Consider the following 25,594-nt stretch of genomic DNA (forward strand, 5'->3'; position numbering starts at 1 on the left):
AAGGAAAAATTTAAACAAAAAGTTCATGGAAAGATTTCTATCATCTTTTAACTTTATTTGTCCATGAACTTTTTGAAGTACCCTTGTGTTTATATTATGTTTTATTGATTTTTTATGTCATTTACATTGGTAAACTTAGATGTTTAATTTCTGTTCTTGATTTCTTTTTGTTAAGTGGACTTGTTGATTTGCTTAGAAATTAATTTGCCTTTGAAAAGTTTATTTATCTTTCTCTTTTGAAATTAATTTGATATTTTCATGCTTTTGGAAGAATTTAGAGAGCTGTTTCAAATAATCGTAGAGATTATAAAATGAAATATGTAAATTTAAAATAAATATGTGCTTTCAAGAAAAAAATAATAAATGCATGAAGGTCACTGGTGACCTTAACCAAGCACTTTCAGAGGACTAGTGTGGCAATGGCCTGTGTTTAAGAAGGAATTGGAGGACAGGACTCGTTGGCATTGACTATAAAAAACTCTTTTAAAGAATTTTGTTCTGAAGGAGAGCAGAGGAAAGAGATTTTGACTGGAGGAACTGAAGTCAGTAGGGTTTTGTTTGTTACTTTTTTTAGATGGAAAAATGTATGTTAATGGCTAGAAACTAATAATTAAGGATAGAGGAATGTATTGGCGTTGTAGAAGAGAGGCGAGAGCAGTGAATTGCTGGAGTCATCTACCTGAGTCGTGGAGAGGTCCTGGGTTGAGTGTTCAAGAGAAGTGCCCTTAGACAGGGGATGAGACAGAGAGTCTGTCTCTCCCTCTGTCCCCATCTCTTCCTCTCCCACAGTCTCTCTCTCCCCATCTCTGTGTCTCTCTCCCTCCCTACTTCTTTATATCCCCACCCTCCACCTTTTACCAAAAAATGGCTTAAGGTCTTCCAGAATTTCTGAAATATAAGCACATTAAAAATTTTTTAAAAAGTGTTGAGATATATGGCTTGTAAACTTAGAATAATATAGGTAATTCATCTTACTAAGTACTTAAAAAATTTCAGCAATCTTAAAATAAATAGACATCTCTTCTTGTCTCAGCTCTGATACTGATTGGCTGTGTAATTTTGGTCAAATGACTTAATCTACCAGGAGCTTGATTTCTTTAGTGGTAAAATGAGAGTGATGAACGTAGTATCTGAGATCCCTAAAAGTTTTAAAATTCTATATATTTCTAATGTATTGATTTAATTGATTTAATGACTTTTTTTTTCTCCTATGAACTATCCACTAATTCAAAAATGAGTTTTGTTTTTTTTTTTGGTAAATTTGTCTCAGGTACATAATGCTTAATTTATTTTTTATGTTAACAGGCTCTTCATTTTCAAAATGTTTAAGGTAAATACTTCTGATATTCCATTATAGTATGGCTTACATATGATTTTAAGAATGTATAGCTTTACATGGGCCTTAAAATCTTTTTCTTATTGGCTCATTAATTTTTCTAAATAAAATGAACTATACAAAATGGTGATAGCTACAAAACAGAACTGTGCATATGCACATAAATTAACTACTTATGGAACTTTAAAATAATCTCTTTAATGTTTATATTCATTACTTTCCTTTAACTCTCTAGGAAAATAAAATTAATGAGCATAGTATTAGAATCCAAGTTCCTTTGCAAACCAGAATGAATGAACGAATTATTCAATATATGCTAAAAATCTGAAATAGATGAATTTTTATCATCCTTATAATCCTTTAACTATTCTAAATGGTCCCTCTGGAAATCTCTCTCCCTTTTTCCTCCATAATGAGCTATGATTCCTATTATAATCCTTAGAAACTATTTCACTTTCTATGAATTTTCTTACAAAGTCACGACTTTCTTAATCTACTACAATCACTGGCAAAAATTCAATTTCATATTTTATTGGCAACAATTCAACTTACCCCCAGAGATTCCTGAACATAGCTGGCATTGATGTGTTCTGCAAAGAATAGCTGGACAATGATCTCACTCACATGTGGAATCTAAAAAAGTTTAAAAGTTAAACACATAGAAGCAGAGAGTAGAATGGTAGTTACCAGGGACTAGGAAAGTGGGGGATGGGGAGATGTTGGACAAAGGGTACAAAGTTTTAGTTCGACAGGATGACTATTAAAGATGAAAAAGCCTTATTTTTAGGGAGATAGTCTTTTAAGTACGGAGTTCCTAAAATCAGCTGATTTCTCCTTAGTCATGTATACCTAACATTGAACAGCTATTTTTTGAGAATTTTCTGTGAACTCACACGAAAAAATAAAAACAAATAAAACCCCACCCAACCAACCAACAAAACAAGCAAATAGACAAACAAACACATTTGTTCAATGGTCAGTAAGTCTTTGACTCTGCTAGGTAATCAACAATATCCTGTACACTGAGGCTTCCTACGTCTTTCATGTCTAAAGCCTGAAGTAAATCAATTAATTTTTTAACCAAGCATATAAATGCCAAATAGTGTGGTCATTCCTAGGCTGCATTAGATGTTAGAATTGATTCTTAAAATGTGTTATTTGGCATTTAATTATGCTCAAAGATCTCCTGTTAAACACCAAATCAAACCAAACCACATAAAAATATCCTCTCAAACTCGTGGTTTAGTCCAGCTGATGTTCCCTTCCTCCCCCTCCAAGCCAGTCTCCCTCTACTGCAACTTCATTCTTCACTGTTGGCCTCTGAATGACCAAATCCAGCAGTGAGGACTCTTCTGCTCTTTTCTGTCTTGTAACCTGGGCGTTCAATTCTCTTGGTCCAAACACCTCTAACCGAACTCAGTTTTATTCCTGTGTTTACTCCTTCCCTACTTTCAGGGATTCCTAATTCTGCCTTTCCTGAAATGGTGATATTGCTCAGAATTTTTCCTGATATGTCAGAAAAGTGACCTTAGAAGTACTGACTGCAGGTCAGACAAAGACATAAAAGCTCTTAATACTTTAATTGACTGTCATTTTAATATCTTTGGAATATTAGTTTATATAATAGGACAAATATGAAAGTAATTCAGAAGAGATTAAAGCAATAAATGGTTCAGATGAAGCTAAGCCAGTCACATAGTCACAGGCTGAGGTGATAGACCCTAACATGGTATAAAATTAAGTAATAATATGTATAATATAAGTAACAACCACTGGCATAGAATATTGGATCCGTATTCCCTTAAATGTTGGTATACATGGTATTACAGCTATAAAATACGGACCAGAGCATATCCCTGGTGAGCTAAGATGATGTCTCCTAATTGGTAAGTATTAACCAACTCTACAAATGCATAGACTTAAGAATATAAATATTGGGCCGGCCCCGTGGCTCACTCGGGAGAGTGCGGTGCTGATAGCACCCAAGGCCGCAGGTTCGGATCCTATATAGGGCTGGCAGGTGTGCTCACTGGCTGAGCGTGGTGCGGACCACACTGTGTGAAAGGTTGCGATCCCCTTACCAGTCAAAAAATTAAAATTAAAAAAAAAAAAGAATATAAATATCGAGCAAAATCAGAAACAGAATCTTATTTTTATGTTAAAAATTGTAATATCCAGAATTTTATAGTACCTATAATATTTAAGAGAACTTGTCATATTTGAGTTATAGTACAGCCTTAAAGTTGCTACTACTTAAAGTGGATAAATAATTATTATGACTTGTGATTTTAAGTGAAATCCATGGCAGAAATTGGGCTTGGCTCATTCACTACTCATTCTAAATCCATTCTACAGTACAAAAGCTACAAAGCTAAAAGCTACATTTCCTAGACTCCTGATGGAGTTTGGATGTGTTGTCCACTCCAAAACTCTTGTGCAAATTTGATCCCCAATGTGGCAGTGTTGGAAACTGATTGAGTCATGGGGGTGGATCCCTCATGAATGGATTAATGCTCTCCCTGGGGGAGGGGGGATTAATAAGTGAGTTCTCGCTCTATTAGTTCCCACAAGAGCTTGTTGTTTAAAAAGACCCTGGCACCTTCTCTCTCTCTCTCACTTCCTCTCGCCATGTGATCTGCTTGTACCCACCAGTTGCCTGCTGCTTTTCCGCCCTGAGTAGAAGCAGCCTGAGGCCCGTGCCAGATGCAGCTGTCCCAGAATCGTAAGCCAATTAAACCTCTTTCCTTTATAAGTTACCCAGTCTCAGGAAATCCTGTTATAGCAACACAAAATGGACTAAAACAACTCCCTTGCAGCTACAGCTCTACATGTAAATTAGACACAGTTGAATAAGACTTGGATTCACAACTGAATAATTGGTTAAGGGACCACTATATGTATACAGATTGTAGCAGAAGCAACATGGTTTTGGAGCCAATAGCTACAGAGGTGGCTTCTGGATTAACTTGGCATCTTTCTGATGGTGGCTTCCTTCAAGAATCAGCAGCAGGCAGCAGCTTCCTCGTTCTGCACCAATCATCTATGGCAAAAGCAGCAGGTCCCTGTTTTTCATTCGCCATGTCTTTGAGCACGCTGTCTTCTGTGCGTGGAAGGCCTCTGTTTTTCTGTGTCTGAATCACATTAGCTTGGCTTCCTAGATCCAGCCAATGTACTAGGGTACTTCAAAAAGTTCATGAAAAAATAGAATTGAAAGATAATCCAAATCTTTCTATGAAGTTTTTGAAGAATTCTTGTATCAGTTCATCATAGAAGATTTTCCTAACATTTTCTACCCTCATGCCCAACTGTCCTGGATAAGTTAGGTCACCCTCTCATGTGTTCTCATTTATGCCTTGTGTATTTCTAACTTACTAAGTAGCACAGTCCATTATCCTTATTGATTTATTTGTTTATTTCTTCACCATGTAGTAGGAGCCTTATGGAAAGAAACTATGTGTTTGTTTCTGTTTTAACTATGAAACCCCTGCCCCAGGTATTATACTTGGCACACAGTAGGCCCTCAATACATGAATGCATGGAATGATGAGTAAATGGATGTCTGCGTGCCAGCAAGAGGCTTCAAATGGCAGTTTGGCCTTTCCATTAGAGTGACTGTTTCTAAACACATATGTGAAAATATTCCCAAAAGGAGAAGACTAATTGCTCTGTAATTCAAATGAAGTAGCAATCTAATTCACTCTTGCACATAGCTTTCATGAATATCAGGCCCATGAAGCACCATCAAATTCCCTAATTCTTTTTTATTTCTGATAAGAGCCCATTAACTTAAAAGAGAATTTGCTGCCAGGCTCTATTTTGGGGTGAGAGAAGCACTTTACCAAATAAATATTTTAAAAGGGCTCAGCTAAATTAAAAAATGAGGCAGATTTGTTTCTTTAGTAGCTTTTACCCTTGTAATTGTCCTATCTTATTTGTTGTTATGACTAGTGGGCAGACAGAATATGGACTCCAGTGGTTGAAAGAATTTCATAAAAAGTTAGATTCAGAATGTAGGCATTTTAGATTTGCAGCATGCTGGTGGAAGAATTTTGTATTTATGGCACTTCCACTTATGATTTTGGCAATAGTGATAGGTTTTTCATATCAACAGTATTGCCACAGGAGAAGCAGAAAATTGTAATACAAAGGAAAAATTGGTAGCTGTCTGCTAATGACAATACCTGATAAGCTGAGTATGACTGAGTCTTTTAATCCAAATTAATTAAGCTTGTTTATGTCTTCAAAGCATTGCACTGCACAGGTAAAGATAACTGGTAACCTTTCCTTTATCTGATGAAATAGGAAGAATATTTGCATGTGCCAAATTATGGATCATTAATGAAAAGGCACAAAACAGTTAAGATAGTATTATAATGTCATCCCACATGTATAGTCATGTTGAAGAAACTTTTAATCAAACATAATTGCTATGGTACAATGAAAAACTTATTTTCAATAACAAAATCTTTCATTTTCTATGTTTCTCAACTGGGTCTTCTTGGATATATGTTCCTCATTAACAAAGAACAAGACCACAGCCTCACACTCAGTTTCCCTTAGTTACTGCTGTGAATCCTCCAGCAGTGCTCTTCTGACCGACGTGTATTGCTCCTACCATTGCTCTGAGCCCCATTCATTTATTCAATAAATATGTATTTTTGCGCTTCTTCTGTACCTAGCATCTTGCAGGCACTGAGGAACCAGTGGTGAAAAACAGACATGGGTGTTGGTTTTGGCCTTTTTGGAGTTTATATATAAAGAAAAGAGAAGTAAGTGCTGTGAAGAAAATTAACAGGTTTCTGTGAGAGACATTAACAGTAGACATGGCTCTTCACAAGCTTGCAGATCACAGCGTCCCTGCATATTTCTGGACCTCTCCAGGCTCTCCCCAAATTCCCTGTCATGTAGACAGTGTCCCACATATAGCTCACAACCCATACTGGGCAGGCTTCCTGAGAAAGTGAGTACCTGGCTATTCTGTACCCCACTTCCCAACACCTTTGTGTGCTATAAAGTTACCTTGCCTTTCAGAGGACATTACGTTATTAAAAGAATATTTAATACCCTGGTCAGAATTACTTGCATTTGGATGGCTTTAATTTTCTGGGCTTTTTTGAGAACACTTGTGAATGTTTACCCAACTTTTAAGCAACTGAAAGAGTCACTATGGTAGTGTCTCTTAGGTAGAATAAATAGCTCTTCAGCAAAACAGTGACTATGCCACTTACTTTATATGGACAAAAATAGAGATTTAGGCAAATAATTTAAATCTGGGATATTTTACAAAACCTCAGTAGCAGCATCACATGTCAATTTAACTAGGCAACAGAGGTGTGGTAGTGTTCTAGGTGTATCTGAGGAGACATGGGTTCAAATCCAGCCTCTGCTGTTCACCATAGCTCCTGTGTGACATTGTGCAAATTATGTTCCTGACACTTCATCCCAAACAAACTCTAATAGAAACAAGTGCTCTGCCTGAGTCTCCAGAGGCTGTGAGGTTTAAATGAAGTGTGGCATAGAATTTATGTATGGATAGTATTTGCCCCCAAATTTAGAGTAAAATAATACTTATGAGGGACAACTATGTGCCAGGAATTATCCAACATAGGCAATACTGTTCTTACGTTATAGATAAGGAAACTAAAAGGGAGAGGGTAGGTAGTTGGCCCAAAGTCACAATGGTAGTAAGTATTACTGGGATGAGAAATAATGTTATTTGATACTGTTAAATAAAAATTATCAGAAGCCATTGTTTTGGACTAAGTTCCTGCACTAGGCCTCAATGGACTGGACTAAAAATCAGAATGGAGTTACCCCTGCTAAGTTCCAGGTCACTTAGATTGTGGTCTGACTTTACCAGAAGTCAGGGGAAAGAGATAATAGCCTATTTCCCAAACAGACCAGTTTTAATCTTCAATAGGCATGATAATGAAGTTCCCTTTGCTTTAATTCTTACGCAAAAGAGATAGCCTGAACTAACCTGATATTAACTAGTCAATTATTTTTCTACTGTCCTATCTTCCTGTCCTGTCCCCATTCTACAAGGACATTAACTTTGAAATGACCAATCTGCTTTTGGTTTTTTGTTTCTGTTTTCTTCAGCCTTTTTCTGTCTATGAAATTAATCTCCTATGCTGGGTTCATTGGAACACTTATTCTATTTTATGGGAATAATGTGTTGCCTGATTCTAAAATTGCAATAAAGCCAACTGAGATCTTTAAATTTGGCAAAGTTTTGTTCTTTGACAATGCAATGTCCTGTTCTCTTTCTCCTAAACCAAGCAGAAAAATTACAGTGAAACTTGTAATTCATTTCATTCTAATGTTGGTGTTGTTACCAAGACCCCAAAGGTTCGTTTTCATGCCACTCAATAGCCAATAATCGAGAGACAAGTGTTGGTGTAAGGAAAGATAGCCTTTAACTAGGAAGCTGGCAGCCTGGAGAAATGGTGGCCTTATGTCCCAAAGTCCGTCTCTGTCTTTCCCAGGCTTGCCAAAGGGGAGCAGATTCATGGCTACCAAGCGGGGGTGTTCAGGCATGCTCAAGAGTTGTAGAAAAAAAAAAAAAATTGAAGATAAACATCAAGGACCTTCCTGGGTGGGAGCTGACCAGTGTCACCACCCTCCATGGAGTCAAATCATAGGTTCAGTTCCTGTTAATCTCAAAAAAGAGATCAATTAATAAGTTAGTAAAGGATGGCCATCTGGGTTAATTTTTCTATAATTATTTTGTATACAATGTGAGCAGGAGTCATTATGTTCTGGCAATCATGTGAACAAGAATAACTGTGTTCCAACTACCAGCTGCAAGCTATGAAGTTTGGGTTACAAGAATAAGGAAAGACAATTTAAATTTAGAAGTTTAACAAAATGAAGTCATTTCTGTTCAGTCTATTACAGTATTGAAGCATCTGTAGTCAGTGCCCTCCTCTAAGAAGCAGAGGAGACCTTCAGAATGGTTTGATTCCTGCTTTTATCCACCAAAATGTGCCTATTTTCACATGCTATACATACTGTTTGCTCATAAAATTTCTTTTAAACTAAGAGTTCTTAGATTAATATGAATGAGAGAATGTATGATTGAATGAATGCCCCTCATTTAGGCTACCATAAATTGGCAAAATTATTTGACAGTTGGCCAATGTTTTACTCTCATAAGGAAGGCTGGGTAGTTTCCTGTGATAATTTCTAATACATTTGGAAAAAAACCCAAATAAAGGCTTAGAGGTATTGGTTGGTGTATTCAGTATTGTCTCCAAGGAAACTCTTTCTTTGTTTCCTTTTTTCTTTAGCCTGAGAATTACTGTGTGTAGGAGGGATCCTGCGAAAGGATCTGTTAAATTGTGTTAAATATTCATTTGCTCACTTTAGCATCTGGATAAAGACTTTTTCATAATTTAGAAGATACATATCCAGAAGAAACTTTAATTGACTTAGTGAACTATCTTTCTTTCAAAAAGAAGAATAAATAAACTAGAACCATATATTTTCTTACATTACAAAAACATAAAAAATACCATAAAAGGAAATCAAAGTAGTAATGGATGAGTAGAACTGCTTTGATATTTGCAATATTTTTTCCAACATTTTAGCATAGTAATATTGATTTTTTCTACAAATGTATGCAGTAATATACAGGTGTTTACAATCTCAGTATAATTTGTAGCGCATTTTAGAGGTATTAAAAACAACAGCAGCAATCCATGAATGATTAGCATTTCAAATCCAATGTGGGTAAAAGGTATGATGAAACAGCAAATTATACTTTTCAGTAAGTGCATTGTTCTGCTGAAAGGGATTATTGTATTCACTGACAGACAGTTGTGTAGTGATGAATTATTGTTTAAAAGCCTTTCCCTATAATTTTTTTGGTAAGCAGTTAACAAATAACTGCTCAGCTAATTTTTATGTATATATTTATAAATCTTTGCTTTAGTTAAAATTTTCACCAGGTGAATTGATGTTTTGATAGTATGTGTACCTTCCCTACCTTTTCTTTCATTTAAAATTTCCCAAACAGCATAATTTCCCCAACCATAAAAATGGAATGTATTATGAAGAAATGATGAGGTTGGGGGCATATCTTGGGTTTTATTTCTGTTGCCCTTTTTAACAAGAAGCACTAATGACAACCTAGAATTCTATTGTAACCTCACCCACAAATAGTGGAACATTTGCCACAGTCCCTCAAACTGTGATTAACCCAAGGCAAAATTTCTATTTTATTTTATACCTCTCTCTAGCTTTGGGTTTTTCTGAGGTCTTTAAAACAAGAGAAAATTTCTCTATCCCTACACATTTTTGGATGCCTAGGTAGATTAAGCATAAATGAAAATTAGCTCTTTCACTTTAAAATTGAAACAAATTAAAAGTCTATATAGTATCAAAGTTTTATTTTCTAAAATATTTGCTCTCATTTTAATTGCCGTAACTATCTCAGAATTCTGTAGTATATTACCAGTAATCATTATGGTTGTCTGATTGATTGGAAGTTTTAGCATTAGTCACTCTCTTAAACCATTTATTTTTGTATAAAACATCTATTGACAAATGGGTGATGTTGGCAGTGATCTAATTGTTGAAGTTTAAGGAGTACAGGAAAGATGCCCCCTAAATAAAACAGTCTCCTTCTGAGACCTGAAAGATAAACTTTGGATTTTTTGTTTTTTGCTTTTGAGAACTTTCAGTCAGTAAGAAGTTCAGAGTGATATGCAGGTATCCAGGCAGTGGGGCCAGGGCTGTGTCCTTCCAGATGCAGCAAGAGAGAAGAGGATCAGTAAACAGGAGAAAGGTCAGGTAGAAGCTATACTGTTTTATCTTAAAATTTTGCCTCTAGCTGGTGCTGAAATTTAATTATAGCTCCATATTTTTGGCTGAATCATACTATCCTCTTTTTCACATCAAGTTGTTTAACCTTAATTTTTCAGAATACTGTTTTTGAATTTCTGTTACTTACCTTTGGGTGTTTTCTTTTTTTTTTTTCTTTTTTTTTTAAATTTTATTTTGTCGATATACATTGTGGCTGATTATTGCTCCCCATCACCAAAACCTCCCTCCCTCCTCCCTCCCCCCCTCCCCCCCAACAATGTCCTTTCTGTTTGCTTGTCGTATCAACTTCAAGTAGTTGTGGTTGTTATATCTTCTTCCCCTCCCCATTTTTTTTTTCTGTGTGTGTGTGTGTGTGAATTTATATATTAATTTTTAGCTTCCACCAATAAGTGAGAACATGTGGTATTTCTCTTTCTGTGCCTGACTTGTTTCACTTAATATAATTCTCTCAAGGTCCATCCATGTTGTTGCAAATGGCAGTATTTCATTCGTTTTTATAGCTGAGTAGTATTCCATTGTGTAGATGTACCACATTTTCCGTATCCACTCATCTGATGATGGACATTTGGGCTGGTTCCAACTCTTGGCTATTGTAAAGAGTGCTGCGATGAACATTGGGGAACAGGTATACCTTCGACTTGATGATTTCCATTCCTCTGGGTATATTCCCAACAGTGGGATGGCTGGGTCGTATGGTAGATCTATTTGCAATTGTTTAAGGAACCTCCATACCATTTTCCATAGAGGCTGCACCATTTTGCAGTCCCACCAACAATGTATGAGAGTTCCTTTTTCTCCGCAGCCTCGCCAGCATTTATCGTTCATAGTCTTTTGGATTTTAGCCATCCTAACTGGGGTTAGATGGTATCTCAATGTGGTTTTGATTTGCATTTCCCGGATGCTGAGTGATGTTGAGCATTTTTTCATATGTCTGTTGGCCATTTGGATATCTTCCTTAGAGAAATGCCTACTTAGCTCTTTTGCCCATTTTTTAATTGGGTTGCTTGTTTTCTTCTTGTAAAGTTGTTTGAGTTCCTTATATATTCTGGATATTAATCCTTTGTCAGATGTATATTTTGCAAATATTTTCTTTGGGTGTTTTCTATCTTGGGATATTAACAGGACAGCAATAGTTATGTTTTTAATAAGATTTTTTCGGTCATGTAGTTTTAAATAATAATGGATAATTTAAGATATGGACACTTGGAAAAGTTTACAACTTTCTGTCCTCATTGTTCTCACCAATATATTTACATATTTATTTATAATACATAAATATATTTGTAACTTCCTTCTACCTGCAAAGGGAGATGCTAGAACAAGGGCTATTCTATAGCTTTATTAAATTAAATTCTATTGAGGAATGAGAAGGGATGAAAGGCAGAGCAGTCTTTTGTAATTGGCACGCACTCTCCAGTTTTCTCTCAATATTCTTTTATTCATTGAATGTCAGTAAATTATTGCCCACATACAAAGGGATGAGTAAGTACCAAAAGGGTTTTGCTTAGAAAGGCAGTTTTGTATAATAGTGCTTATCTTTGAAGATGCAGGTCTTGTATGAAGACTATTTCCTGATGAATAAGGATTTTTTTTTTTTTTTTTTTTTTGGTCTGGCAGGAAGTAGTTTGGACTCAATATTCTGCGGATTTTTGTTCATCTGGAAATATGTTGAACTGAAGTGTAAAATTATGGTCTGTGATCAATGAACTCCTCTTTTTTCTGGGCTCTCCACTCAAGGAAGAGCACTGCTTCCCTTTCTCTCTGATAGAATCCATACTGAGATCTAGAACTGGCATGGAAATTTCATTTCCCTTCTTTCAATGCAATCAAGTATCTCACCTTTCAGGAGGCAAAACGAAGTTGGTCTGTCTAAATAATCTTTCACTGACGCAAGGGTGCTGTGGGCCAGCTAGGTAGTCCAGGTAGGCTACAGCTGATCGCTGTACATAATAGTAACAGCAGTTCACATAATGCATTTTTTTCTGTTTGGGACCATATATTTCACAGTGTCAAAGCGTTAAGCGTAATGGACAAAGTTAAACAAGCAAGAAAGACTTTATTTTGGCTATGGCGACTGGAGATGGAAATAGAACTCAAGTACGCTGAAATGGAAGGTGAGGGTTTTTAAGCGCTGGGGTGAGCTAGTGGTAAAGACCTAAAGGATGTTAGAGGTAAGGCTGATCAATAGAATGTATCCAGGGGGTTGAGTTATTTCTGAATTTGCAAAGGTTTTTCTTTGTGTGTTCTTCACCCCAGAGCTTAAAAACCCTCCAACTTCATTTTACCTCCAACTTCATTCTGCCTCCTCATTAGTGCCCATCAGAATTAGGCTTCTGCTCTCCACAGAAACTGGAAAATAGGGATGCTATCTTCCTTTTTTTTTTTTTTTTTTGTTTCCATTGGTTTTTATTGTATAAATTGTGAGGGTTTTTCTTTATGCTTAGTTTTTTTTTTTTTAATTTTATTTTGTCGATATACATTGTGGCTGATTATTGCTCCCCATCACCAAAACCTCCCTCCCTTCTCCCTCCCCCCCTCCCCCCCAACAATGTCCTTTCTGTTTGCTTGTCGTATCAACTTCAAGTAATTATTCCATTTCAAGAAGATAGCTCCCAGGTCTTGGAGAAAGACACTCCTGGGTTATAAAGCTGGCAAGAGGCTTTTAAAGAGATTCACATTTCAAAGGGGCAGAGAAGGAACTTACAAGTACAAGTTTTCTAGAAGTGGTGGACTAATGGGTACAAAACTATGCTATCTACCCTAAATGAACCATTGTACAGTACATGTATGTATGGATGCAACACACTGTATCCCACAAATATATACAAGTAAATGATAAAATGAAAAAAAAAAAAAAAGTAAATGCTGTAAGAAAAGAATGGCCAGCTGCCTAGAGTCAAGAAGAACCTTATTTAAAAGTTAGTCAAGTTACTAGCAGATGTGTCACTGTTCTTCAATATTTATGGTAAATATTACTGGGCAATTGCTGATTTTGAAGTTTCTTTCTGGACAAAACAAGCTTTTAGCATATTTAATCTTCTCCCAATTTCTTTTATTTCTTGGAAGCAAATCTTAGTATGATACTCTAGGGAAAAAGAAATATCTTTCTTTCCCATCTTAGGTTCATGGCTGAGGCCCTTATGACAAAAGACAGATCAACAAGAGAAAAGTATACAAATTTATTTAATATAAGTTTTGTGTGACACAGGAGACTTCATATGGAAATGAAGACTGAAATAAATAGGCAAGCTTGTGTAGTTTTTTTAATGCGAGGTTTGATGAAGTGGATAATTGTGGAGAAGTATGACCGGATAAAAAATTATCATTTAAGGGGGAACTTATCAAGGCCTGTTTGTTCTGTGTCCCTGTGTCTTCAGAGACAGGGATTGTGACCCCTTCCTCTGGGTCTGGGGGGATGGGCACCTTCAGATGAGGGTCTTCTGATCTGCTTTAGGAGAGATGTGTGGCAGAAGTCAGAGAGACCTTCCTGCCTCAGTGGTTTTCTCAAATTCCTTTAGCTTAAAGTATTTGAACCCCATCAAAGCTATGTCCAGAATTCAATACAGTGAAATTTTTAGTACCTTGCAATAAAACAAAGTGATTTGCATGTTTCAGTTTATTACAACGAAATTCAAGCCCATGTAGTTCTTACAAAGTACAATCTGATTACATTCAAGTTTTGATTGCCTGGTCTGTGCTGAGCATTATACTAGACATTGGGTTTATATTCACAAATGTATAAATACAGTGTATATCACTTTATCTTCGCAATGGCATGGTGGGACAAGTATTATTCCCATTATGCAGATGAGGAAACTGAGATGCAGAGAAACTTACCCAAGGTCACACAGCTAGTAACTGGCAGAACCAGTATTGGAATCTAGGCAGTCTTCCTTCAGAGCAATATACTTATTAACCACTATGCCAAACAAGTAAATATTTAAATAAATCAATAATTACAATAAATTGATAAATGCTATAAAAATTAGGATGGTATAAGAGAAGGTAAAAGTGCGGTTCTTCTTTAGAATGGTTGGTCAGGGAGGGACACCCTGAATGAGGGTATAACATTTAAATTGAAGCCTGAAGCTTAAGAGCAAGCCATGAGCTAAGTGACTGGGGTCCCAGTAGTACCTTACTGTAATTAATCAACCCATCCAAATTCCTCTAGCCACCCAGACTCATCCTGCTCATTCCTGCTTTCATAACTTTGCTGTCATCTTTTCCATGTAAGAATATTTTTTTTTTGGCTGAATATAAAACATATCTTCTTGTTGCTCTGGACCCTTTAGACATAATAATCCTGTGCAAGTTGCCTGATAGTTCCTTGACTTGTTTTATTGGCATGCATGCTTATACTCAATGAGCCACACTGACTGCTGGTCAGTTACATGGCTCCTTCCTTACTCTGAGAAGTTCATTACATTTATAGGTCTAGTCATGTGATACCACATGGACCAAATCCTGTGATACCACATGTGGTACCATGCTGGCTGCAGGTGCTGGACCAGGGCTGGAGCCCTGAGCTGAGAGTGGTCAATCTCAAGGATGGCATATGAGGTGGTATGAAGAACCTCCCTCATCTGGCTGCTCTATCCTGATTGTTCACTGAACCAACCTGATTCTCTTTTGGGGAGTTTAAACAGAAAACACAGAGATAGAAGTTCATTTACCTTTGCCTTAAAGACTCTAAGGAAAGGTGTGAGAACCTTTCTGAAAAGACACTTCTGTTTATCAGGAGTCTGAAGAAGACCAGACCTGAGAGAAGAGAAAGAAGAATTTCTATTTGATGTGACTCATCAGTCAGTAAAGCCTGTGATTTATCCTATGGAAGAAGGAAGCCATTGAAAGAGTTAAGATTCCTTGTGCTGAGAATAATCACATTTCTTAGAATCCTGAGAAAGGAAAACCTAATGTGGCATTTGAGGAACTGATGCTTTGGAATAAGAGAAGGGAAACTAAAACATGGTCATGATGTATATAGATCATTGCCTTGACAGAAATAGAGATTAAACCTGAGAAAATAAATAAGTTTGCAGTCTGGTCTATATGAACTGAAAATGACAGGATGGCTTTGGAGAGAAGTAAGAACTTTACCATGTAAAGTTTAGTATGCGGGCCTGCGGCCAAGTCAGACCAAGCTCCCTCGATCAGATTCAGTATTTTTCTAACTCAGATGGCTGGAGAACATTTCTACTTTTTTATTCACAATATTTTAATATTTACTTGTACATATTTGTGCCATACATATGTTGTTTCAGTACATGCATACACTACATGGTGATTCACTTAGGGTAGGCTGCATAGCTTTGTATGCACTAGCGGACATTTCTAATCCAGCGTAAGTCTATAATTTAAACATTTTGTCTCATCTAAAGTGATCATTTAAGAGAAAGATCTGGGTTCTTGGAGTAAAGTCTTCACAGAATTTGAATGTTTTCCTATAAAAGAAACCCACAAAAATTATCAACCCAAGAGAACCAAGTGAGTAATGATTTTTCTTTCACTGAATATTTTCAAGCAGAAGCTGTTGCTTGAAGGGATGTTGTAGAAGTTATTCATCAAGCATTAACTAGAAGTTGGATTAATTGACCACTTAAATTCTTCCTGTTCTCTGGGTCTATGTTTCTGTGAAATAAGTAGATAGAAACAGAAAAGGAGAAAATTGTTTTATTCTTTATCCTATATTAAAATTCTTTCATATTAAAAATGGGTAGAGTAAGACTCAGCTTTGTTCTGATACTTTACTTATAAAGATTAGAGAAAATACAGCTACATATTTTCATATATTTTATTTCCCAAAATTAGTGAATTTTACTTTTTTGAAAAAATTTTCTAGTTGATTCCATTAAATAAATTTGTCCTCAAATTGTATAGAGACTTATGAAAAACCTTGGTCTTACAAATTCAATTGTGACTTAAGTATTATTTACTAGATTAAATGTGCTATCAAAATTTCAGAAAATAAAAATAAAATTTATAATTTATAAAGCTCGTTTTTTGGTATTTAACTTATAAGAGCATTTGCATAAGATTTTTGCCTGCTTTCTTAAAAGAATGTATAATACCCATTCTATAATTAAGTCCTACTTTTTAGAAAGTCTGTGAATCTATCTAGTAATCTCTATCATTTCTCTGTTCTTAGCAAGTGGAAAGAAAACCATTGGGGAAACTTATTTAAAAATTTGAAACACACACATGTGTGTTAAGTATAAAAATACCAAGACTAACACATGTATTAGAACTTCCACTGAAATAAAAATGAATTGTGAATTTCCCAGTAACTTAGAGATATTTACTTTTTGTTTGATGTGGTAAAGAAAGAGATTGATATAAAATTAGAAAGATATTCATCTTGATAATTAAGATATACAAATCATGTATAACTATAATGCAAAACTGTTGAACATTATATGAGTTAGAGTTAAATAATATACTGGATACATATCTTAGAGATTGCTTTCTCCTATCCTTATTTCGTCTTAGTCACATTTTCTCTCTCTCTTGCATTATATTATATGCATGTGTGTAGTATACACACCACACACGCACAGATAAATGAAGAACACAAGCATTTGTGTGTGCAATGGTTAGTTAGCTATATACTTTCTATGATCCCGCAATTTTGGCAGAAGAGACTGAAGTGGCAATCTAGGAAGCTTAAGATGAACAGGAAGTATGTAAGGGTCATTAGTAGCCCAGAAAAAAGAAGGGCTAGATTACTGAAGGGCAGAAGGTGAATTTGCTGTCAAGGAACAGAAGCTGTAGTCTGATGTGAAATAGACAACATTTATGGAGAAACCGCACCCTGAATTTGGACTTCTGGCAGGTATAGGCACCTCCTGAGTGCTGTCACTCTAGAACAGCTGAAAATAACCTCTTAGCCACTCTTTCAGCAGTTGACTTCCTTGAGAGAAAGCCTCCAGTCCACTTGTAAGAATGCAAAGCTATCCTATAGGCAATAAAATATAAATTTGATGAATACCTATGACAAATTCAAAATTAGGACAGAAATATCTTTATATGAATGAGTTTTACAAAACCTAAAATGCCTAATATAAGGCCAGGATTTACTCTACCTAAAGGGAGTAGGATTTCAGGCTAACCGATTTTAGTGAGACCTGAGGTGAAATAGTCTCTTGCCTTTACAGTTCCCTGTATGGCACGTCCCATGCACAGGGGTTTGGGGCTGAGACAGTCAATTATGTAAGTAATTAGAATGGAATATGCGTAAGTTTTAGAATGGAATATGCATTTGGAGCTCTTTAAGTGTGATGCATGTCAGCCACATAGTAAATGCCTTAATAAATGTTTGCTGTGGACTGGTGATGACAGGGACAATAAAGATAATGGTGATGGTGTCACTAGCAAGGGGAGGTTCTGCCAGCCAAGGGACTACAGGGCTAACGAATTGCATCACTGTCCTTCTGCCTTACCCAGGGCAGAATTCCCACGTGGACGAAAGCACTGGTGTAATTTGTGTCTCGCCTGAATGATTATTTCTTGTTTTATGTGAGTGAATTATTATCAAATACCCTAGAAATGCAAGATAAAATATTTCTTGAGAAATAGGGTAAGATTTTCTGTTGGGTCACAATCCTTCTGTGAACCTGCTGACTTTGACCTTTCTCCATTGCAAGAATTATATACCATTACAACATTGAATACCTCTCATTTTAGGAGAGCCCTTTCAACACCAAATCAAAACCCCTTTTCTCAGTTTTAAGTCACTTTTTAAATTCTCTCTGAAGTATCTCTGAGAACTGCTGGACAACCAACTTGATCAAATAGCATTTCCAATACTTGCAGTCACTCATGAGGTGACCCCTTGACAATCTATTCAGGATAAATAACTTGTTTCCCTCTAATGTTTCTGTATAGATTTTATTTCTTATATATATATATAACAAAACTTTCATCAACTTTTGTGGCTCTTCGCTTGATCTCTAAATAGTTTTCTTAAAATGATCTTCCCATTATAAGATGCCTTTTATCTACAGCATCTAACACAAGGCCATGCACATAGTGGATGCTCCATTAATAATAGTTCAAGGAAGGTAGGCAGAAAAGAATAAAGGAGGGAAGGAAAAAAGGTGACAGCAGGGTATAAGTGTTTGCTTGTGTTGTGTGGTTTGAAGGGTTTGGAGAGGGACCTCTGCTAAAATTCATCTTCTCTGTAATATCTTAAATTCTGTCGCTGAAACTGATTCCTGAATATTATACACTGCTCTTTTCAAATACATCTAGAATGAGTTCTTAACACCTTAGTGAGAATTAGTTCTTGGGGACATTATATTTTTCCTCTTATAGAAAAGGCTATGACAGTGTCAGAATACCTGTTTCTATAAAGGCTATAACTTGATGTCATTTATAAAAATGGAAATCATGTCAATATAAAGGCGAAGTCATGTTGGCTCATAGACGTCTAATCCTAAGCAAAGAGACCTGTGTAGTAAAGAGTATAATTAGAAATGTCTGCAGGGAAAAAAAACACCCTCCATTATCTTGGGGGTGACACAGATTGGAGTCTTCTATGATATATTATAAGACAATAAGAAATGAGCTCTTGCTCTTGGGGATCCATCTCCAGAAAGCTGAACCCCAGCTTTTTACCTGTGGTAGGTTGTTCATCCTCCTATGTCCAGAGCACTACCATCTGCACTGTCTCTCCACCTGTCGGTCAGCATTTCTATTTTTTGTTTATTGTGAATTTTCAGTGCCTTTGAAGCTCTCAGCCATGCCTGGAGTTACCTCTGGAGGTACCAATTATAGTTTTATTTAGTACCTCTGGTTACCAAGTAGCCTAGAAATTGAATGAGCTTGTCAATCCTTTTTTTCCCCCATCAACCCTGTTTTAGTGCAATTTTGAAGAATGCAGAATTTTTTGGAAATACACATGTTGGGTTATAGTAGAATTACATTAAACATTAGCAAGATGTTAGTGGGGGCGAGAGGGATATTGTTTGTAGGAGAGTAAAGGTGCCAAAGTTAGAGGCACACATACAGCAGAGCTTCTCAAACTTTAAGTGCATCGGAATCATTCTGGGATCTTGTTAGAATGCAGATTCTGATTCAGTAGTTCTAGGTAGACTTTTGCCTTTCTAGCAAGTTTCCAGGTGATGCTGATGCTGATGATGCTGTCCAGGAATGACACTTTGAGTGGCAGGAGCCTGAAGGGCAGGCAGCAATTGGAAGAGGCACCCTCTAGGACTAGCCAGTATAGAGCATATTGTTTCAGATTGAGATGTGTTTTTCTTGACTCACACACTGACCAGAGTCATTATTTAAAGCTTCAGTTTGAAACTAATTGAAAGAAAAAAGTATGGCTAGTGTCCGTGTTTCTCTTATTTTTCTCACACATGTACTTAGGAAGCTAGGCTTATCAACTGGTTGTTAAAATATTAATACTCAGAAAAGATTCTTTCTTTGATCTTCTGTTATAAACAGCTTAAGTAATAACCTCCAAGTGTCTCTAGGGCTAATGAAAGAGGCGGGAGAGATAACTGAATCCGATCACTTTTATCAACTAAACGAAGTGAGTTCTCTGCTTTCCTTTTAGAACTTGACATTCCACTTTTACCCATCTGACTTCACAATAATTATGAGGTGATTTCAGTGACCTTCAGCACTGCTAAAAGACACCAGGGTATATTGTAACTTTGGGATAGTATTTTAAAACAAAAGCGGGGCCTGTAGAACCTTAAAAAAAAGAATATCTTTTTTAACTTAAACATTTTGAAACCATTTAGCATATAGACAGATGTTGCATGGATGCATGGTTGTACTGAGATCCTCTTTTGACAAAAAAACAAGATAATAAGAATGAAAATAAGGAAATAATGATACATGCCATAATTATAATTTGTTGCATTGTTTTACATACATTACCTTATCCATGAAAACTCTGTGAGTTTAATAATAAACTCATTATTAACCTCATTTCACAGGAGAAACCAAGGCTTGGAGAAGGGAACTAACTCAATTTCACACGGCTAATGAGTGACAAGCTAAGATTCAGACCTAGATTTCTTGAGTCCAGAATTTATGTTCTTAATCACTAAACTCTCCATCCATTTGGTGCCACTAAAATTTAGGTAGAAATTATGTCTGATTTATATGTTATGACAAACAAAAAGAGCATGAAATTCTCTTTGGCACATGGCCCTTCCTCTCTGGCAGTTACATAAAGTCGTTTTTGGAAGTAAGTGGTGTATAAATTTTAAATATATAATATTTAAAAATTCCCTCTGCTCACCTCAAAGACTTCTTAAATACATTCTGATTTTTGGAGGTATGAGTGAGTGCCATTGGTACACTATTCTCAGGTACAAGGACCAATGCACTCCATGTCTTGGGGAGGATTCTGTGCTGTGACTGTTGAAAAGAACCTGAAGAAATGAGATTCCCAGGCATTGAAATATCTGATTACTATAAATCTGGTCTTCTAATATATTCCTGTGATATGAACCATCTCATGCACTATTGGTAAATTAAGTAATTGTGTAAGTATGATGTTGAGATTGTCTCATGCAAAATTATCCCCAGGCTATTAATGTTTTGAAGCAATTGGGCAAGCCGCTCAAAATTAAAAATACCTCTTTTGTAATAATCCAAGAGCTAAAAAGAAAAAAGGCAGAACACTTCAGAAGTGCTGTCTTTTATACAAGAAGTGGTTGTTTACCTGCTTCGAGAATGGCTCGGCTTCCCACTGTGTTCAGCTATCTGGGGAAGTACAGAGACAGATGTGGAGACATTTCATACTGGATTAAAATAACACATTAATGAAAAATTTGATGAAAAGTTTCTATCCAAAGTGAATGCCTTCTAAAACCTATGTCTGGAAGCAAGGAGCACAGGGTATATAATATTGCAAGGGATTGTCTGACAGTGACACTAGCAGAGATTTAACTTTACTAGTTAAATCTTAACTTACTACAGAGAATCCTTTATTAGGGCTATTATTGTTTTTGTAAGTGCTCTTGTCACGAAGTTCCAGTATAGCCCCAATTCTATTTTTCCATGAGTTCTGCCACTTTTAGTGCTCAGTGTTGCAGAATGTGAGATTGTTCAAGGCAAGCCTGTATTACATGAAGGTAGGTGGAAACAACAAATGAACAGCTCTCACAAGAACATCATTTTTCTTTTTTTAGTAGGCACCTGAAATTTGTTGTGTATATGACCTACAGCTGCTTCTGTAATGCAGCAGTCAATGGCTTAAGCGCTTGTTTGAACATCTTGTGGACTAAGTCTAGTGAAATACTTTAAGGATATCTTTGTAATGTGGGTCATATAGAATTAATGAAGTTCTAATGTTTCACAAAGAACATTCCTGATACTTACTTTTGACACCAAATTAAAATAAATACATTTATATTGGATTACCTGAAAAGGCATTAATAGGACCAAATCTATAAGTAATGAAAAGGTAGTTCCACATTTGATTGGATCTACACAAGAAAACATATCTTAAAAATTAGAATTGGTCTTTAATGAATTGGCCAATCTCGTGAATTAGTGAGCTCCTTGTCAATGGAAATGTTCTTGTGGAGACTGGATACATCTCATTCAGAAACATCACAACAGTGGCACCTACACCTGGGATGTTAGACGTGATAAACAAAAAATTATTTCCAAAATATCAATAACTACCATTTCTTGAATGTTGACCAGGTGTTGACCTGGATTAATTTTTTTACACCCGTTTTCTACATAAGGGATAGATACTTTACTCTCAGTATGTAGATGAGGAAAATGAGGCATAAAGAAAGAAGTTAGGTAACTAGCCCAGGGTAATGAGCATCAGAGCTAGGATCTGAATTCATATCACGAGGACTTCAACTGTGCTATAGTGTCTCCAACTTAAAGAATATGTAATTTTATGTGCTCTGTGTAATTAAGCTTGTCTGCTATGTTTCTTGATAAACAACTACTCCTGATTCTGAGGTATAAATGTTCTGTATTTATTCCTCTATTACCAGAAATTTAAATATTTTACACACTTAGTATGGTTGATATCAACTTGTTTTATTTCAAAAGATAGAAAAGATAAAAAATTTTAATAACTAAGAATAATGATGTGAGAGAGACCAGGCAGTGACATTAACATTTCTCATAGCACAAATGAGAATAAGTATTGTTGAGTGATTGAATGAATTTGATATTTTGCTCTGGCTCTTTAAAAATATCCCCAAACTCTTCTTAAGACTTCATATTCCAAATAAAGTTGTACTGACCTATTATTTTTGCTTATATCTCCATTTCTTGTTATGTCATTAGCTTGTACTTCGCTTTGGTTTCTGACCATGACATAGCTTATGAAGATTCTTAGAGTCATGCGATCTCATAAATATAATTTACCTTTATTTATTTTTAGACTCTGCTCTTGCCCCTGTATATTATTTAAGGTTTAGCTGGTCATCTCTGGTATTGTGCTGCGGTCAATGTGTGACACATAAGGACTCTATTAACCTCAGGAAAAAATATTGGCTATAACATTAGCTTTGAATAAAAATGATCATCAAAGCTGAGTTTATTTCCTGAGGACTATAATTGATTTTATTACAGTTTGTTCAAAGAAGGTGAAGTGTATAAATGATTCAGGAACTTCTTGGGGTATGTAAATATTGTGTCACATACACATCAATTTTGGTCCTCAACATCAATGTTTATGATGAAAAAGGAGCTAAGTGGAATTGGAATTTTTCCTAGAGCATCTGACTTGAGTACACAGATTAATCAAATTTACTGCATCATTTGGTGTGAAGTGGTTACATTACTTATTCATATTAACAAAAATGGAAAAGATAAATTAATAATTGTTATGTAAAAGTGAATAGACTTCACATTCAGAATTCTGAAAGTTTTCATCCATAATTCAAAAAGTTTCTTATTAATCTAGGACACTGAAGCTATTGGGAGACAGTGGTGCTCCTCAAATATCCCATCCGATGTGTCTGTCTGTATTCCCCAGTGTCCTTGTAGTTAGATGTGGCAAGTCTCTGGTTCTGGTCAATTGGAAGAGAAGTGATTTTGTCACTTCCAGGATGAGGCAATAAAATGCCCACATTAGGTTTTGCATGTTCCTTCCTCTGGCATGGGGATCCAAGAGACCATGTCCTCCAGCCCAGTGCTTTTCAAATTGGAATGTGCATACAGATCACCTTGGGATCTTGTTAAAATGAAGATTTTGACTTGGCTCCAAGCTGGGTCTGAAGATTTGCATTCTAACAAAGTTCCTGGTGATGCCAGTGACGCTGATACGCAGACCACACTTAGAGCAAAAAGACTCTAAATGAAAACAACTTCAAGATAATAAAACCTCCCTCAGTCAGGGTTCCTGAATGACTGTGCAAAGTAGAGCCCTACACTGGACATGTAATGTTACTGTGAAATAAATTTTGTATTGAGCCAATAGGATATCAGGGGTATTTTTTTCTTCAGTGTAACCTAGACTTTTGTGAGTAATATAGTACCCAATTATAGATATACGACCATTAGAATAAATGATTCTAGCTCATGGGTTCATAAAATAAACTATAAGAGAAATAAAAAACAACAACAAAAAAATCTTTAGGTAAAGAGGTTTTCCTGGAAAAAGGCAATGAGGGCCACATAGCCATGAAAATAATTTTTTTCATAAAACTTTAGTTTCCAATTAATTGTCACAACACTATTGATTTTTTGTCCTGTTGATACTGTTTATTATTCTTTCTTCTCATTTTTACCTTATTTGCACATAAATTGCTATAAGTCCACAATAAAATTTTGTTTATTCTATATAACCAATGAAAAAATAGTCACATATTAAAAAGAAAAGTGAATGCCATGGCAGGCATTGCAGTAATGTATTTTAATTGAATGATATATTAGTGCATTTTATTAAATGATATCACTCATAAAGATATATTGAATGAACGAGATATAGTGACATCCTAATAAATAGCATCACTGATATCATAAACTTACTAATATACATGCTAAAAATCAACTCCTTTAATACTGTTTTATCTGAAAAAATATAAATGGGCAGAGATTATTTTATATAACCTAAAGACTAACTTAAGTACTTTATATTTTGGATAATTAAATATTTTAAAATCAACCATATACTGGCCAAGGTGGTATTGTAGGTTTCAACCCTACTGGATTTATATATAAAATGTATGAAGAGGAGCTGGCCCTTGGTATAATAGACCTTTACAGACCTCACATTTGACGTTTCAACTATTCTTCATTGATACTGAGGAGTTATGATAAAAAATAATTTGTAACTTTACTGAGAAACAAATTTGAGTACATAGACTATAATTCGCTGATATACACAAATGAGTAACTTAACCAGTGGATGGGTCTCACAGGGAACCAACACTGTAAAGGTTCTATGGCTCTCTAATTTACATTATTTTTCCTAAGTAGTCATATTTCAGAAAGGTTTTGTGAAAAAAAATTTATTTCCAATGAATTTAAAAGTTATGTCTACAAAAAACCTGCACATGAGTGTATACAGCAGCTTTATTCATAATTGCCAAAAATTGGAAGCAATCAAAATGTCCTTCAGTAGGTGAATGGATAAACTGTGGTACATTCAGATGATGGACGACTATTCAGCAATAAAAAGAAATGAGCTGTCCAGCCTGAAAAGACATGGAGGAAACTTAAAAGCATATCACTAAGTTAAAGAAGCCCATCTGAGAATGCTACATACTATATGATTCCTACTATGTGAAATTTGGAAAAGGCAAAACTATGGCAACAGTAAAATGATCAGTGATTGCCAGGGATTCAGGAGAAGGAAAGAGAGATGAATAGGTGGAGCACAGGATATTTTCTAGGGCAGTGAAACTATTCCATATCATATTGTATTAATGGATAAATGTAATTATCCATCGGTACAAAGAATGTACCACACAAAGAATGAACCCTCAAGTAAACTATGAAATTTAATAATAATATTTCACTATTGGCTCATCTATTGTAACAAGTGTACCAAACTAATGCAAGATGTTGATAATAGGGCAAACTCTGGGCGTGTATCTGTGTGTATGTGTGTGGGGGGGGGGCAGGGTGAGAAAGTATAAGGGAACTCTCTGTGTTTTCCACTCAAATTTTATATAAACCTGAAAGTCTTCTAAAAGTAAAGCTTATTTATTTAAAAATTTTGAAAAAATAAATAAAAGCCTTCCTCAAACTTTACCCCCTTCCAAAGAATAAGCAAGTAAATACATAAAGGTCAAATGCGAATGTAGTAATGAAAGTAAGAGAAAAAGACAAGTTGTAAGACTGTGGTTTTCTTGGTAAGGCAATAAATTTAGAGAACTTAAAGAATGAAACTCAAATTTTGTTGTAGATTAGATTTATTATATCATTTATTCCAATATCTACTTCATATTTGAAACAAGAAGAGATGCTCAACCGTCCTTTTATAAAAAC

This window comes from Cynocephalus volans, chromosome 6 (genome assembly GCF_027409185.1).
Source record: "Cynocephalus volans isolate mCynVol1 chromosome 6, mCynVol1.pri, whole genome shotgun sequence".
Classification (NCBI taxonomy): Eukaryota; Metazoa; Chordata; class Mammalia; order Dermoptera; family Cynocephalidae; genus Cynocephalus; species Cynocephalus volans.